Here is a 19,382-nt window from a genome sequence, read left to right as displayed (position 1 = left end):
TTTATAGATCATCTATTACTCTCTTCCATATCTTAGAAACAATAACAAAGCAGCTGCTTTGTTCATGAAGAAACAATCCTTTTTTGCCATATTTTCATCTGCTACAGTTGTCAGAATTGCAACTTATGATGCAGTAATTGTATTTAATGATGGGAACGTTGGGAGAATGGAAGTATTAAAGAGAATGGGGTTGAAGATTGGAAATTGCTCTCAAGACATCTTGAGATAAATAGATTTACAGTCCCTTTCTGCAGCTGAAAAGTCAATTAAAGGCCTGGTAAAGGAAAGGAGGCAGAAAACAAGAAATCAGAAGAGAAGCGATGAACGGAAAGCGGACTCTGAGTACAAATCTGGAGCCATCTCAAGAGGTCACATCAGAAAAAAACGTTAAGGTGCGATTCCGAACACGACCGCAGACCGCAGACTGCACCGACCGGCTGCAGGCGGCACCACTGGTTGCCATTGTTTGCAATGTGGCGCGTGCTGAACGCGGCGGCAGCGTCGTCTGCCTGCTTCGGCGGCAGGCCGCACATCCGGCCAGGGACCAGTAGTGCCGCTGCCGCCGAACCGCATAGCGACCGGAGACTGCTTTTACTGGCCCAATATACCCACATTTGTGCCTGGCAAACATTTTGGTGGAGGTATATTAAATTCCTTTGCGGCTATTTTCTTGCCCATAGCCGATTTCTGAAATATACCGTTATCAGACTCTTTTCCGTAAGCGCCGACATCAACGCTAATGAATTTACAATTTGCGTCCACAATAGTCAGCAGAACAATTGAAAAAAAACTTTGTAATTAAAAAAAACAGAGATCCACTTTTCTCTGGTGCCCTTAGGCGCACATGTTTTCCATCTATAGCGCCTACACAATTAGGTATATTGCATTTAACCCAAAATTCTTCTTCAATACGTCTGAAATCTGATTCAGGAGAAGGTGGCACCAACATGGGCAGCAGCCTTATTCTTAATATCTTCAAAACATTTTTAACAACTCTTGATATGTAAGATGGTGATATACGATAGGCAAATGATAAAGACCGGTAACTTTCGCCTGTGGCCAAGAATCTGAAACAAACGAAAACATACAGCTAATATAATTTCCATTTACAGGTGATGGCTGTAGGAAGAAGTGGAAATTTTTAAGGGACGGTTACCAGAGGTTCAAGAAGAAAAGCAAATTAGGAACGGGCTCTGCTGCCTCAAAAAATTCAAAAACAAAAAGACACAAACAGCTATCGTTCCTTGACAGTGTTGCACAACACAGATCTAGAGGAACAAATATTACATTGACATCATCACAGACAACAATACAAGAAAGCCAAGAAGACAGTGGAGATCGAACGCGTCAAGTGGACCTTTCGGCATCACAGGAAGAAGATACGGCAGAAATACATACAATAGGAAATAGTGGTAAAACATCTGTGGTAACAAACGATGAACGTTATGTGCCAGCACGGAAAATAAAACGCAGTAAAGTTCGTAGTAGTGATGATACAATATTACAAATGTGGAAAGAAAGGGACGAAATTAGGCAAAATTTACTAAAAACGTTTATGGAACAAAAAGATGATGATATTGACTTATTTTTCCGTCACATCAGCACAGTTGTAAGGCGTTTACCTCCAGTTTATAAGGTAGAAGCCAAAAGAAAAATTAGTATGATCGTTTCTGATTATGAAATAATGGCTGCACAGTGCAACACACATCAGCCAAGTGATAACAGCAGCCCTTCAACCTCCACAACTCTCTCACAAAGTCTTGGAACTGCCGCACAATCTAATAATATATAACATTTTGTTGACTTACCTCAGCGTCAAATATAATTTTTCTTCTGCACTTATTGCCTTTCTTAGGCACCGTGGCATTATTTCATTTTTAATGAAACTGAGCACGAAATTAAACTGTCTTTTATTTAAACGACAGCAGCTCCTGAAGACATTTCCATCACCTAACAAATGTCTTTTTATCAGTGCTGTGTAACTACCTTCTGCAGTTCTACTTTTATATAAAGACATTACCAACTTTAATCTTTTCCTGGAATGCAACAATAAAATGTCATCGTCTCCCTCTTCCAACAACAGCGCAATAACAGCGGTGGTGTTAATAGACATCTCGCCTCGCGCAGTTGTTCCCGACAACTGCATAGCTTGTCTGTCGCTGCGTTCCGCAACGCACCGACTGCAGGCGGCAGCGTTGCTATCTGTCTTCTGCAGTCGCGGTCGGTCGCTGGCGCCGTGTTCGGAATCGCACCTTTAGATTGAACTTTAAACTGCATTTCCTGAGAATTACGTTTTTTAAAGGTTTATACATGTTTTTCTCACTATCTATGAAGACTGGAACCATGAAATTTTGTACACTTATTTCTATTAACCCAATAAATGTTGTCTCAAGAGTAAATTTTGAAATTGTTTGTGGAAGCTGAGATATGGAGCAAAGTGCTTCGAAATTTGCATGAATTTTATATTATATATACGGAATTAAAATTAAAAATAATTAAAATTCTCCTATTCTGTAAAACCAAATGAACCTCATGAGAGAAGCTTACTATATCCAAAGAGATTATACAGAGAAAATTTTGTTGAAATCTCTCGAATAGTTTACGAGAGGTAGGTACATATATTATGTTTTGAAAATAAAATTTTTAAATTCCATAAAAAGTTAAATATATATAATCCAAGGAACTTAACAGTAAATGTATCAATATCGTGTAAAGCATGGTAAAAATTTCATTGCTGTATCTTCAAAATTGTGGATTTGGTACATCTTTTAAGCAGTGTACGTTTTTCATAAACGTTTCCCATTAAGGAGTTAGCTATCGTAAACTACAGCACCACAGCACATAATTTTCTCATAAAATATTTTTTTAACAATTAAGAAGGAATAACGACGTGCGCAATTACGCACTAGAAGAAAAATCGACCTGCAAAACTCTCCAATAACACTTATTGAGATAGTGGTAGGTAATGCTGCTACTATAATATTGGAAACAGTAGTTACGTAACAGCGCTTAAAATTTTCGAGGTACCTCTCCGTACTATCGCTTTTCAGGTGTTGTTGGTGCTACACTTGTATCTTAGAATTAATGTCATTGCTAAATGTTATTCCGCAATCAAAACAGAGCGTCGTTTTGCAAAAAAGTTGACTGTCGTTTTTGTCCAAACGCTAAAATACGCACAGTTGATTAACACCACATTATACGGTGTGTCCCTTCATGCACAGCAATATTTGTCTTAAACGCTTTTATCGATCTTTAAAGCGTTCGTATTATTCGAGTGGACTGGTTTACGTATTTCACCCTACGTGGGAAAAATTAAGCTTCACAAACAGGTACGTTTGCATTTTAAGTTCCCAAGTATAACAGCTACTGCTAAAAATAAATCCGTACAGCTTTTTTAAAAACGAGTTTATCGATCTCTCAGACATTTCACAAGACGGGGAGGAAGTTGAAAAATGTTGCAGTGCAATCACGCCTCTTTGAGCTAACTTAATTTTGAAGGAAGAAGAATGAAAGCTTTTTGTTGTCTATTTGCGTAATTATGGATACGTTTTATTCTTGTTGTGCATTATACACGGGAGATTTCGTAATGAAAAATATGCAGTTAAAATGTCTAGCTGTTTAATGAGATATCTAGTTATGAACGTGGATGAGCACCCGAAATCGTTACCTTGACATGTTTTTGCGAAGTAACAGTTTTTTTCTGAAAGATGAGTTCCCACAGAGCATTATATCATACATCAACATCAGCTAACGAGAATAGGCAGAATGTGCTAACTTAGTCATTTGTTTATTTTCGCGACTTGCAATTAGTGCAAACGTTCTCGAACTCACTCTACAATAAGCTCGAGAATGTTTCATCGCCAATTCATTACGAAATGTGTACGGGTCCTATACGTTTCTGAAAATGCGGTTTTCAGAAAGGTGGGTGAAGCATCGTTCTTTGCTGAGGACGAGGAGCGAGCCGGCGCAGAGAGAGGCCGCCACAAAAGGCAGAGAAACGCCGAGAACGCAGGCGACATACGAGGCGGAGCGCCAACCTTTTACAGAAATCGGCAGAGCGTAAGGCGCAGATGTGCTGCGCAGGCCCTCCAGAACACAGCCGGCTGCTTAACACCGTCAACCAGACAGCGCCGCCGCCCAACGAGTTCCCTCTTCACGTGACGCCAACTTTCTGTTTGCTGTTTTTCGTAATAATTACAGTTTCATTTGCGTGACGGTAATTAGGCCTTAGAAGGAGCAGAAGCTCCGCGTAGGTTATTATAAGTCTTCGCCGTTGGTGGAAAAGGCAATTACAATTAATAGCCTAGTCTGCAGAATTCAGTCTCCCGAGAAATGAACTCGATAATGTAGAGAGAAAGAAGACGTGAGACGTGCTACGGCTTATTACACTTTACAGAATTCGAAAAGTAAGTACCGAAAGCGCAGTTTCTAAATAATTGGGTTTTAAAAATGAGAGTAGCAAGAGCGAAGCAGAAATGACATATCGACAAACAAATAATTACTCCACTATTCTGCGTATTTCGTATGCACAGTAAGGTGTGAACGGGCACCTTGTTTTTATCAAAAGACAGATAGATCGCAATGAAACTTCGTATTGCAGGGAAGAATGCGACGGTGACGCTAAGCGACGAAGTGAATATTGAAATAAACCAGTCAAAGTGAAGAGATAATCAGTAAATTACTGTTTGGTATCAAATCGAAGCAATGTCTGGAGTCACTACATCAGTGAATGCTCGTTCAGTCTAGATCACTACCATTTTTAGCTACAGAAAGTACCACTGTCACGTTATTTGTCAACAAATATACAAAAAAGTCGCAAATGAACTATAACAAAAGGCTAACTTGATAATCACACAATCCAAGTTGCAGCGCAGTTCCTTAGCAACTTTCATACCCGATTCTTGAATGCTTTCTCCCATTTCTGCTGACGTATTCATTGCTTCCCTATCACTTTGATTTCTGCTTTATGTTTCTAATTGTTTTTAAAAAAACTGTTTTTCTGTTACTTGTACTCTAAATTCAGGACATAGCGATTCTTTCTTTCTATTGTCACAAACTCTTTCCATGCGACAGTTGCACTTAATCTTAGCTATCATCGTGAGATTTTAAAAGTCCCACTAAGTGTTTTTGAAAACTGGATATGCTAGTCTTCGAGGTCTCGAGTTAGTATCATAGCCTCGGGAAGAGAAGGTCGCGGAATCGAATCCCTCCTAGTGGATGGATGGGGATTTTGAATTTGTCTTTGCTATGTGTGTGGTCGATAGTTGCGTGATGCACTCGCAAGTACGACTGTAAGAGAAAATCCTTTGAATACCACAAACAAACAAGTGACAACCAGAATTAACAGGTCTTTAATACAACCAGTTTGATGATGTAAACAGAATGAACGTATCCAGTCAACAACCCTTAAAACTTCAGAGAAAAATATACGAATTTTGGCTTAAACTAGTCAAATAAACTATGGAAGAACACTGGTAACCCTGATACAAATCGAGATGAACATTAATTATGGAAATGCAACGTAACTGCACATGGCGTTTTACAAAGAGAAGACAAGTGGACACAGCCGCGAAATTTTACACAAGCTGATGGAACTGAAACTCGGACGGCTGGGGTCCGTAAGTTTCAAAGATGGTAGCCGAGTGTCTCAACTGTGTGACAAATTATGACGGTACTCTGGTGGAAAATCAGTCACGCTGGTAGTGCCCTGGACCAACACGCTCAGTGATCTTGTTCTATTAAGGAAAATGAAGATATAAAAGGCCGCGCCCCCATTCGCTTCGATCATTAGTAGAGTCATGAACTTCTTCATTGTTTCAGAAGAGGAATTTCTTTTGTGGGCCCGTAACTGATAAAGTATTTTTCTGGAGATAGTAGTTATTTTCTTTAGTTTTTTTATTATTTCTTTCTTTGCGCTAGTTTCCGCCTAGCAGTCTGTCTCGAGTGAAGTTTCTAGAAACCAGCCAAGTTGTCTTCGTGAAGCCTGGCATGTCAAAGACCGCTGTAGACGTTAGCCGATACGCACCTCGTGTACGAGTTCAGCGGATGCAATACGAGAGCGCACAACGATCGACGGTCAACCGTTCCCGCAGACACGGCACCCACATCATAGTAGTCCCGCTCCCCATATCATAGTAATTCCGCTCCCGTACATAGGCTTACGCGAAACAGGATCGTTCATGTTGTTTGGTGATTGCACACTATAGCTGTAGATAAACATTAATTATAGAACCTGCAGGATAATTGCAAATGGTGTCTTCATTACAAAGAGCGACACAAGGCATTTTCATTGTTGTGACGATATGTTCAAAAAACAAAAGTAACTGGGATAATAAACCGAAGAAGTCGTAACTACATTATTACTCTGTAACAAGCCATCCGAGACCGCGAGTTCTTTATACCGTAATACTCAGAAAATATTCTCTAAACCTTCCGAAATTTTAACGGAGATCGGGTTCACCGTCTGTAGCCGTTGTGTTCCCCCGCACGTTAAGAGCGTCTTGCCACACGTTGGTGTAACGTACGGGACGTCTGACAGATCGGCTGTACGTGAGCCGCGTGCCCTAGGGACGGTAAGTGGTAAACCGTGTCCCACTGTAGTAGTTCTCCATACTTACCGTAACAGTCCCTACATGACCTGTTTTTCATAATGATCATTGTTGCATTTGCGTAAAGCGGATGCAGAAACTGAAAAGTAACGCTCATTCTGTGGCGGTGGATACGGAACACTCTCGCGGACAGTAGTTTACAGTGTACACGCAGTCTCTGAAGCCATAACGAGCTGCAGAAAAGCGGAGAGAAACCTTACGAAGACTGGAGTGGGAGGCTGAAGCACGCAAGGCTGCAGCGAGCGGTCGGGACCATTCCGTGGCCTGCGAGAACATTACGAGAAACTGTGGCAATCGGGTTTAAGTGGCCGGCACTAGCGTGGCGGTGCACCTCGGGGGAGCGGGTTCGGTGATGAACGTGATGGAGCGGCCCCCGACGAGCCGGCTTTGTCTCGGCCGCATGGCGAGCGCCGCTGCCTTCGTCCCGGGACTGCGTTCTGCACATCACACGACGCTACGCTTTCTACAACATGGACCAACACCAATTACTGTTTCGTAAGTCGTTCATCTAAGAACCACAAATATATACAGTTTTTTTTTTTGTTTCTGCGTTTGAGCCTGATGTGTTTTCATAAGTCAGTGCAGCAGACGTACAAGTTCAAAAAACATTAAAATTTCAAAATAGGTCCATCAGATGCATAGGAAATCTTACACCACGGGAGGCTGCATAATAAATCTAAACGTCTCAAAATATTAACGGTACGTGGGTTATACACTCCTGGAAATGGGAAAAAGAACACATTGACACCGGTGTGTCAGACCCACCATACTTGCTCCGGACACTGCGAGAGGGCTGTACAAGCAATGATCACACGCACGGCACAGCGGACACACCAGGAACCGCGGTGTTGGCCGTCGAGTGGCGCTAGCTGCGCAGCATTTGTGCACCGCCGCCGTCAGTGTCAGCCAGTTTGCCGTGGCATACGGAGCTCCATCGCAGTCTTTAACACTGGTAGCATGCCGCGACAGCGTGGACGTGAACCGTATGTGCAGTTGACGGACTTTGAGCGAGGGCGTATAGTGGGCATGCGGGAGACCGGGTGGACGTACCGCCGAATTGCTCAACACGTGGGGCGTGATGTCTCCACAGTACATCGATGTTGTCGCCAGCGGTCGGCGGAAGGTGCACGTGCCCGTCCACCTGGGACCGGACCGCAGCGACGCTCGGATGCACGCCAAGACCGTAGGATCCTACGCAGTGCCGTAGGGGACCCCATCGCCACTTCCCAGCAAATTAGGGACACTGTTGCTCCTGGGGTATCGGCGAGGACCATTCGCAACCGTCTCCATGAAGCTGGGCTACGGTCCCGCACACCGTTAGGCCGTCTTCCGCTCACGCCCCAACATCGTGCAGCCCGCCTCCAGTGTTGTCGCGACAGGCGTGAATGGAGGGACGAATGGAGACGTGTCGTCTTCAGCGATGAGAGTCGCTTCTGCCTTGGTGCCAATGATGGTCGTATGCGTGTTTGGCGCCGTGCAGGTGAGCGCCACAATCAGGACTGCATACGACCGAGGCACACAGGGCCAACACCCGGCATCATGGTGTGGGGAGCGATCTCCTACACTGGCCGTACACCACTGGTGATCGTCGAGGGGACACTGAATAGTGCACGGTACATCCAAACCGTCATCGAACCCATCGTTCTACCATTCCTAGACCGGCAAGGGAACTTGCTGTTCCAACAGGACAATGCACGTCCGCATGTATCCCGTGCCACCCAACGTGCTCTAGAAGATGTAAGTCAACTACCCTGGCCAGCAAGATCTCCGGATGTGTCCCCCATTGAGCATGTTTGGGACTGGATGAAGCGTCGTCTCACGCGGTCTGCGCGTCCAGCACGAACGCTGGTCCAACTGAGGCGCCAGGTGGAAATGGCATGGCAAGCCGTTCCACAGGACTACATCCAGCATCTCTACGATCGTCTCCATGGGAGAATAGCAGCCTGCATTGCTGCGAAAGGTGGATATACACTGTACTAGTGCCGACATTGTGCATGCTCTGTTGCCTGTGTCTATGTGCCTGTGGTTCTGTCAGTGTGATCATGTGATGTATCTGACCCCAGGAATGTGTCAATAAAGTTTCCCCTTCCTGGGACAATGAATTCACGGTGTTCTTATTTCAATTTCCAGGAGTGTATATACAGGGTGAGTCACCTAACATTACCGCCGGATATATTTCGTAAACCACATCAAATACTGACGAACCGATTCCACAGACCGAACGTGAGGAGAGGGGCTAGTGTAATTGGTTAATTCAAACCATATAAAAATGCACGGAAGTATGTTTTTTAACACAAACTTACGTTTTTTTAAATGGAACCCCGTTAGTTTTGTTAGCACATCTGAACATATAAACAAATACGTAATCAGTGCCGTTTGTTGCATTGTAAAATGTTAATTACATCCGGAGATATTGTAACCTAAAGTTGACGCTTGAGTACCACTCCTCTGCTGTTCGATCGTGTGTATCGGAGAGCACCGAATTTCGTAGCGATCCAAAGGGAACGGTGATGGACCTTAGATACAGAAGAGACTGGAACAGCTCATTACGTCCACATGCTAACACCTTTTTATTGGTCTTTTTCACTGACGCACATGTACATCACCATGAGGGGTGAGGTACACGTACACACGTGGTTTCCGTTTTCAATTACGGAGTGGGATAGAGTGTGTCCCGACATGTCAGGCCAATAGATGTTCAATGTGGTGGCCATCATTTGCTGCACACAATTGCAATCTCTGGCGTAATGAATGTCGTACACGCCGCTGTACATCTGGTGTAATGTCGCCGCAGGCTGCCACAATACGTTGTTTCATATCCTCTGGGGTTGTAGGCACATCACGGTACACATTCTCCTTTAACGTACCCCACAGAAAGAAGTCCAGAGGTGTAAGATCAGGAGAGCGGGCTGGCCAATTTATGCGTCCTCCACGTCCTATGAAACGCCCGTCGAACGTGTACCTCACCCCTCATGGTAATGTACATGTGCGTCAGTGAAAAATACCAATAAAAAGGTGTTAGCATGTGGACTTAATGAGCTGTTCCAGTCTCTTCTGTACCTAAGGTCCATCACCGTTCCCTTTGGATCGCTACGAAATTCGGTGCTCTCCGATATACACGATCGAACAGCGGAGGAGTGGTACTCAATCGTCAACTTTAGGTTACAATATCTCCGGATGTAATTAACATTTTACAATGCAACAAACGGCACTGATTACGTATTTGTTTATATGTTCAGACGTGCTAACAAAACTAACGGGATTCCATTTAAAGAAACGTAGGTTTGTGTTAAAAAACATACTTCCGTGAATTTTTAATGGTTAGTATTAACCAATTACACTAGCCCCTCTCCTCACGTTCGGTCTGTGGAATCGATTCGTCAGTATTTGAAGTGGTTTACTAAATATATCCAGCGGTAATGTTAGGTGACTCACCCTGTATATGTTATGATAATGATTTAGGTATATGTAATTATAATGAATAGTAGATCTGTGTCTTAATCTAATGTGAGATGATAATACCGATCGTACTACCGCTGGGTCATGTGCTATACTTACGTATCACTAAGAATATTATGCTGGGATCTGTCAGTTGTAAAGTGGTAATGTAGTCGGTACAATAGCATGTGTGTACATAGCTGTTATTTTAAACTAACATGCCGACTTCTAGCGTAACTCACGATACCACCATGGATATACACTACTGGCCATTAAAATTGCTACACCACGAAGATGACGTGCTACAGACGCGAAATTTAACCGACAGGAAGAAGATGCTGTGATATGTAAATGATTAGCTTTTCAGAGCATTCACACAGGGTTGGCGCCGGTGGCGACACCTACAACGTGCTGACATGAGGAAAGTTTCCAACCGATTTCTCACACACAAACAGCAGTTTACCGGCGTTGCCTGGTGAAACGTTGTTATGATGCCTCGTGTAAGGAGGAGAAGTGCGTACCATCACGTTTCCGACTTTGATAAAGGTCGGATTGTAGCCCATCGCGATTGCGCTTTATCGTATCGCGCCACTGGTGCTCGCGTTAGCAGAATATGGAATCGGCGGGTTCAGGAGGGTAATACGGAAAGCCGAGCTGGATCCCAACGGCCTCGTATCACTAGCAGTCGAGATGACAGGCATCTTATCAGAATGGCTATAACGGATCGTGCAGAAACGTCTCGATCCCTGAGTCAATAGATTGGGACGTTTGCAAGGCAACAACTATCTGCACGAACAGTTCGACGACGTTTGCAGCAGCATGGACTATCAGCTCGGAGACCATGGCTCCGGTTACCACTGACGCTGCATCACAGACAATGAGCGCCTGCGATGGTGTACTCAACGACGAACCTGGGTGCACGAATGACAAAACGTCATTTTTTGAATGAATCCAGGTTTTGTACGGCATCATGATGGTCGCATCCGTGTTTGGCGACATCGCGGTGAACGCACATTGGAAGCGTGTATTCATCATCGCCATACTGGCGTATCACCCGGCGTGATGGTATGGGGTGCCATTGGTTGCACGTCTCGGTCACCTCTTGTCCGCATTGACAGCACTTTGAACCGTGGACGTTATATTTCGGATGTGTTACGATCCGTGGCTCTACCCCTCATTGGATCCCTGCGAAATTCTACATTTCCGCAGGATAATGCACGACCGCATGTTGCAGGTCCTGTACGGGCCTTTATGGATACAGAAAATGTTAGACTGCTGCACTGGCCAGCACATGGTCCAGATCTTTCACCAACTGAAAACGTGTGGTCAATGGTGGCCGAGCAACAGGCTTGTCACAATACGTCAGTCACTACTCTAGATGAACTGTAGTATCGTGTTGAAGCTGCATGGCAGCTGTACCTGTACACGCCATCCAAGCTCTGTTTGACTCAATGCCCAGGCTTATCAAGGCCGTTATTACGGCCAGAGGTGGTTGTTCTGGGTACTGATTTCCCAGGCTCTATGCACCCAAATTGCGTGAAAATGTAATCACATGTCAGTTCTAGTATAATATATTTGTCCAATGAATACCCGTTAATCATCTGCATTTCTTCTTGGTGTAGCAGTTTTAATGACCAGTAGTGTACATTGGATAGCACCACTTACTATAATGAAGGATTGTGTAATGATGTAAACATAGGTATGGTGTTATTCTATGTAATGCAAATCTTGGATATAATTATGTGTGCTGTAATGTTAGTTGCTAGCATTTTCTGTCCCATGTTTTGCAGATCCGAAGGTGGCAGCAGAACTGCCGAAATCGGTTATCTATAAGAGTATATGATTGTAGCGTAGTTGAAAATTTATTCACAGCTCATGATACTGCATACTGCCCCTACGCTGACGATGTCAGATGTGTATGAGTGTACTCTGTCTGATCAAAAGTATCCCGAGACCCGTGCGTAACGTGGCATTGAGGACTAGACTTCCCGAGATGCGGACCCGCCAGTATAGAAGGAGGCGGGAAGCGTTGCGTTGTCATTTGAGAAGCAGTGACACCAGAATGGGTCGATCAGGTCAGCTCAGTGACTTAGAACGTTGACTAGTGATTGGATGTCACCTAAGTATCAAATCCATCAGGCACATTTCAACCCTTCTACAGCTACCCAAGTCGACTGTAGTCGATGTGATTGTGAAGTGGAAACGCGAAGGAACTACCGCAGCTAAACCAAACCAGGCCGACCTTATGTACCAACGAACAGGAAACCTCGAGCATTGAGGAGGATGGTTGTAAAAAGCCACAGGAAATCAGCGGAATAAATCATTTGTGAGTTCCAAAGTGCTGCAGATAGTCCAGCTAACACATTGAATGTGCATAAACATTTACATAGAATGGGTACAGTAGGCGAGCAGCTCCTCGTAAGCCACAAATTTCTGAAGTCAGTGGAAACCGACGTAAAGAACGACGCCATTGACTGGAAACGAGTGATTTGGAGTGATCAATCGTCACGCTGTACCGTGTGGCAGTCCGATGGAAGTGTTTGAGTTTAGCGAATGCCTGGAAAACGTGACCAGCCATCAGTTGGGAAGTACGGAGGAGGTGGTGTTGCGGTACGGGAGTGTTTTTCATGGTTAGACTGTGATCCCTTTATTGCGCTTAAAGAAAACACTTAACACGGAAGGATATGAATTCATTTTACAGCATTATGTTCCGCGTACAGCAGAGGTACATTTCGGAGACGATGATTCTGTCAGCACGACTATGCACCAAATGATGGAGTGGTATCTGTGAAGCAGTGGTTTGTGGACAGTAACATTCCTGAAATTGAATGACTTGCCTAGAGTCCCGACCTGAACCCAATGGAATACCTTTAGGATGAGTCGACTTCACTCCAGAGCGCAGAGTCTCTGATTTCCGCTGTAGACGAAAAATTGCCTGCCATTCCTCCACGGACATTCAGCAGAGTTTAAGGCGTCGTAAAGGCGAAGGGTGGTCATATCCCATATTAATGTCCACAAGCAGTGATGAATGTACGTTTCAAGTATGATTGAAATTACTTAATTGACAGTAGCCTGCAACACATGCGTTAGAATGGGAATGGCATGCGAACGTGTATTTTATCTCATCGCTTCTGCACTTTGCCCTGTACTGAACTTTTCCGACTGCGAGAACGTAAACTGCCAATAACTTTAAACCAGACCAAAACAACATGAATTTATGAATTTAAGTAACACATAAACTGAATCTGATTCAACACTATTGATTTGAAATTGGTCCTGTTAATAAAACAAAACTTGTTCGATTTGAAAATTAATGGTCTCTGTGTTTGATGAATTCACCCTTGAAATAATAAAATTTCTTACCTCTATCTGCACAATTGTAACGCTCTTCGCACTGTTCTTTGTTAGTACTTTAAATTGTATATTTAGCATACAGCTATTGTGCAAAACTGTTGCTTAGCGTACACTTTAATTAAATCGAGTATGACTGAGACAATAATTTCTTGAGCAAAATAGTTAATCAAAAACTACGTGGATCTTGGAACTGGTACTGACTCGTGGTAAGTAACAATATGGCACTAACTTTAAAACTTCTATTTTGACTCTTTGAAAATTAATAATGCTCACAATGAACACACAATATGCTGATTATACATTAACAATTAGCTTTACAAAGTCATTGACTGTGAGTGCTATATATTCTCTCAATCATCGCTTATGAATACGCGCATTTCATTGGTAACAAAACAACTATCTTTACCTTAATTATTTCCAGTATGGTTTCTTAAAACTAAAAAAAATCATTACTGCCCGTAGCGAGTAACTATATATCCAGCTCACATCAGATAAAGCACGTCATTACACTTGAGAGTTCTCCATACATCTCTCTATCTAAAGTTACTCTAACACATTACCCACAACACCTTGAATCAACGATCGCTGTTGAGCAGCGACGCTACTACACAATCGATACTACATTTGACCATCACTGGTTCAATATAAAATTTTCTTACTAAATTTTACGTTGTGATATATCTTTCAGTAGGTGTCTGGATACTTTTAATCGGATAGTGTATGAATGTGTGATTGCATCTGCTGTAAGGAGCTCTTCTTGATTAGGGAAAGGAGAACAAGAGAAATAATGACACAAAGCGTAGTAAATATCATAATACTCTCAATCAACAGTATCGTGTGCGTGTTACACGCTAACCACTATTAGAAGTGCCAGATGATATTACTGTATGAGGCACTGTGGGGAGATATGGGATTTAACAAGGACACAATCATATCGTCTGGTGATTCGTAAACCTATTGCACGTCCTTTCCTCCTCTTGCTGGCGGAATTCCGGTGACGAAAAATTTATACACCACTTTTCCCCGCCAGAGTGCCGTTCATATGTTTTCTTTCAAGCGACGGGATAGATGAAATCAAGGCTATACTGTACAAAATATTGAAATTTTTTAAAAATATAATAGATAATTCTAGATAATTAGTACCACATTTTATAACCCGCGAGGTGCATCAGAAACTCGTATTTATGTTCAATTGGGTAATTTATTCATATGAAATAGCAGGAATAGAAAATGCTTATGCTAATAAATAAAACTGTCACTGACATTTAGTCACTCTGTTTCCTAGCGTGTATACCAACGCACGGAGTCTAGTGTATTTTCTGACTTGGAGATTGGGGGCCCGCCCAACATTTTGCCTGGACGAGCGTGGAAAAGTGGTCGGAAACCAGACCAATAGTCGATAAGCCGCCGCACGTATTAGCTCCCGTTCTGCCTCACTACCGTGTGTCGAAACATAGCTCACCTCGCTTTAAGATTTACGAGTAGGTTTATTGCTGGAATGAACAAAAACAACATTTATAATCAAACAATATTTGGTGCTACGTTTCTCTAGTGATGTAATCGTTATAGCTGAACCATAAAGCGAAATGTGCAAGGAAGATTTGGAGAACGATAGTTACCACAGGGTATAAAATACTTCGCACAAAAAGTAAACTGAAGATTTTGCATGTTTTTTAAAACTTTAGCTATAACTAAGTCTTCCAAACTGATCTCTTTTACACACTCTCTCTCCCTTTCTCTCTGTAAGCAGTTAAGAAACAAAAACTGTAAATACTCTCTTAACTAACGGGGAATAATTAGCGCTATTCTGGGGAAATGAAGTGGAGCCGCCATAGGATTGTTCAGGCGATGAGTTTGTCTTGCAGAGGTTCTAGACATTCCGATGTCTACTTCTAGGAAATAAGAAGTAATTTTTCACATTCACAAAAAACTCAGCAAAGTCGTCTTCCTAAAAATATCTCCAAACGTTAATTTTTCAGATGCTGGAGTATCCGTCAAGCCCTATACCAATAAACTTAGCCATTTCCGATACGACATTTCCCTTGCATAGCAATCTAACATCTGCGTTACTCCTGCATTCAGTTTATCAACTCATACAGATTTATTGAATTATTCCTTTATTGCGTAGCCAACATTGCAGTCTTGTGTAATACAGAGCATTCGAAAACTATCGTTACAGACTTCTAGGTCTTGTAGGAGGGAGTGAGCACATAATATTTTGAATAGGAATCCAATCCCGGAAACATACCGTTTCCATTCTATGACGGTTACGATTCAGATGTTTAACTCATCCATTTCTCTTTGAGGAGCTGAATTAGTAGCGATGCAGTACAATTATTAAGTAACAATTCGAAAGGAAACATAACGAAACATCCATTTATCATTTAAACAAATTTGTTTGTACTAACACTTAAACATTACGTGTTTACTTTATTCCAAAACAGAAAAGAACCCAGCATACAGTACGTACAGAACAGTACTGATGCATTACAACAGCGTGTCGATATGGCTACCACTAACTTTGTTACAGACATTGCACCTACGAAGCATGTTCTGGTACACACTTTCTATCCCACCTGTTGTCGCTTGAATTTCTAGTGCAGCGGCCAGAACTCGTGCCAGCAGATCTTTCTTTGTCCCTAAACGAGTCTCGTAAATTAAATTTTGCATACGTCCCCGCAAGAAGTAGGACATAGGAGTTAAGTCCGGCGATGACGGGGGCCACGCGGTTGGACAAACACGGCCTACCCCTGTTTCACCATATCATCTGTTGAGATGTCTCCGAACCGCTCGTGAAAAGTGATGTGGTGCTCCATCATGCTGAAACCACATTTCCTGGCCGACATTCAGTGGCACAGCTTCCAAGACCGGGTCCAATACGTTTTGAAGAAAGATTAAGTATACAAGACCAGTTAGCTTGAGTGGAAGAAGAAGTGAACGCGTTACACATCTGAAGTGAAACCGTCCTAGAACGGAAATGGTACGTTCCTGGACATGGGTTCCTATGCAAATTATTATGCACTCACTCCCCTCTACAAGTCCTGGAAGTTTGTAGCGAGAATTTCCGTACACACTGTATATCTTATTAATGTCGGCATTTTTGTCCTTAGAAGTAAGTCTACAAAATTCTATTTCCAATTAGTTTCCACGGACTGAAATACCATGATTACTAAAAAATATTAGTGTACAATATTCATTGTGACAGAGGTGAGCAGCTCCAAGGAATTTTTTATATGATTTTATTACGGCTTCAGCTGACATTTTATGAATTTGGTGTAAGATTGTACAATTTCGGACCTAGGCCATTTTCAGGTGTCTAGAACGGAAACATTATGCTCGGAAGAGCCAAAGAAACTGTTAGATCTGCCTAATATTGTCTAGGGCCTCCGAGAGCACGCAGAAGTGCCGCAACACGAGGTGGCATGGACTCGACTAATGTCTGAAGTAGTGCTGGAGGGAACTGACATCATGCATCCTGCGGGGTTGTCAATAAATCCGTAAGAGTACGAGGGGGTGGAGATCTCTTCTGAACAGCACGTTGCACAGCATCCCGTACATGCTCAATGATGTTCATGTCTGCGGAGTTTGTTGGCCAGCGGAAGTGTTTAAATTCAGATGAGTGTTCCTGGAACCACTCTGTAGCAATTCTGGACGTGTGGGGTGTCGCTTTGTGTTGCTGGAATTGCTCAAGTCTTTCGGAATGCACAATGGACATGAATGAATGCAGATATTCAGACAGAACGCTGACGTACGTGTCACCTGTCAGAGTCGTATCTAGACGTATCTGGGGTTCCATATCACTCCAGCTGCACACGCCCCACACTATTACAGAGCCTCCACCAGCTTGAACAGTTCCCTGTTGACATGCAGAGTCCATGGATTCATGAGGTTGTCTCCATACCCGTGCAGGTCCATCCGTTCGATACAATTCGAAACGAGACTCGTCCGACCAGGAAACATGTTTCTAGTCATTAACAGTCCAATGTCGGTGTTGACGGGCCCAAGTGAGGCGTAAAGCTTTGCGTCGTGCAGTCATCAAAGGTACACGAGTGGGCCTTCGGTTCCGAAAGCCCATATCGCTGATGTTACGTTGAGTGGTTCGCTCGCTGACACTTGTTGACATCCCAGCACTGAAATCTGTGGAAATTTGCGGATGGGTTGCACTTCTGTCAAGATGAACGATTTACTTCAGTCGTCGTTGGTCCCGTTCTTGCAGGATCTTTTTCCGCTCGCAGCAATGTCGGAGATTTGATGTTTCACCAGATTCCTGATATTCACGGTACGCTCGCGTAATGGTCGTACTTGAAAATCCTCACTTCATCGCTATCTCGGAGATGCTGTGTCTCATCACTCTTGCGCCGACTGTAGCATCACGTTCATACTCACTTAAATCTTGATAACCTCCCATTGTAGCAGCAGTAACCGATCTAACAACTGCGCCAGACACTAGTTACCCTATATAGGCGTTGCCCACCGTAGCACCGTACCCCAGTATTTGAATATGCATGCTTATATCAGTTTCTTTGGCGCTTCCATGTACAGCGAATGCATTAGTGTCACTTATGAATTAAACATACGATATGCCAAGATATGCAGAAAGGAATGTAACTTACTTTACAGAGAATTTGTTAATGTTGTATTACGACATGTATGGGGTGGTTATAATTAGGGTGCAGGTACTCACGGAGGACCAGTATGGGCTGTAATTATCGTATGGCAGCGAAACTTGGTAAATATGCTAATGCATTAATGCGGAACCCATTTATGCTGGGAAAAATTAGATCCAATTTTGACCGCAAGCTGCAAATCTGACGCTGTATGCGGTTTGTATGGCGGTATGACATCCACCCTTTCATAGCGTGAGTGAACAGTATGGTTATCGAGAAGAGAGGCTGTCAGTGAAACTGTTTCATAAGAACGGCAACAATTACAGTGCTGCATCGGGAGAATATCTCCGACTGAAAGGTCTAAGGAGAGACCCGATAGCATTAAATGGTTTAAAAGAGATGGAAATGAAATTAAAAGACAGGGGTGAATGTGGTGTAGCACCTGGAGGAGGAAGGCGTCCTATCCCGGTGCAAGATATTGACCGAGGTTGCTGTTGCTGTAACAGTCTATGCAGCACGTGTCCCGGTGGTGCTAGTGCTTGTGCAGTGTCACGAAAATTGTCCACCCTATGATCAACAAAATGGCTCTGAGCACTATGGGACTTAAGCGCTGAAGTCATCAGTCCCCTAGAACTTAGAACGACTTAAACCTAACTAACCTAAGGACATCACACACATCCATGCCCGAGGCAGGATTCGAACCTGCGACCGTAGCGGTCGCGCTGTTCCCTGTAGCACCTAGAACCGCTCGGCCACCCCGGCCGGCCATGATCAACAGTACAGAAAGTTTTGCGGTCTACCCGTACAAGATTCAGTCGGTACAGCAATTGAAATCTCACGATCGGCAGTAACGTTTTGAAATTGTTCTTCAGTTTCTGGCACGGATGAAAGTTCACGACATGTGGCTACACAATATTCTATGGTGAAATGATTATTAAATCAGTACCCTAAGCTACCGACAGGTGTTGATATACACCAACGGGGACGGTTGAAAATGTCTGCCCCGACCGGGACTCGAACCCGGGATCTCCTGCTTACATGGCAGACGCTCTATCCATCTGAGCCACCGAGAGCACAGAGGATAGGGCGAGTTAAGGGATTTATCCCTTGCGCGCTTCATGTGAGAACCCATATTCCCAACTTAATGTCCACACACTACATTCGTAGTGCCCCTGCCCACTATCTCATTACTCGCGGCAGACAATATTACCGAGTCCCGTAAGAGTTCGGGAAATGCGTGTGCATCCGCACAGCAGATGGAGGTCAATGGCCGGTTAGCTATAACTATATGGAGATGGTATATGTTATTTCGGATACGTCAGAAAGAACAGATACCATCTCCATATAATATTCTATGGAGTGGTGAGGCCCATTT

General features: G+C 43.5%; 1 non-coding gene across 1 annotated transcript; it reads right to left on the bottom strand.

The window, feature by feature from the left end:
- Positions 1 to 19,006: 19,006 nt before the first annotated feature.
- Trnat-ugu (transfer RNA threonine (anticodon UGU)) lies at positions 19,007 to 19,081 on the bottom strand. Its single transcript has one exon. It is a non-coding gene; the product is annotated as a tRNA-Thr (tRNA).
- Between the last annotated feature and the right edge of the window lie 301 nt (positions 19,082 to 19,382).

The sequence above is a fragment of the Schistocerca serialis genome, chromosome 3 (assembly GCF_023864345.2).
Source record: "Schistocerca serialis cubense isolate TAMUIC-IGC-003099 chromosome 3, iqSchSeri2.2, whole genome shotgun sequence".
Taxonomy (NCBI): Eukaryota; Metazoa; Arthropoda; class Insecta; order Orthoptera; family Acrididae; genus Schistocerca; species Schistocerca serialis.
Note: the sequence above shows the minus strand (reverse complement) of the source record. Positions and strands in the feature narration are given on the sequence as shown.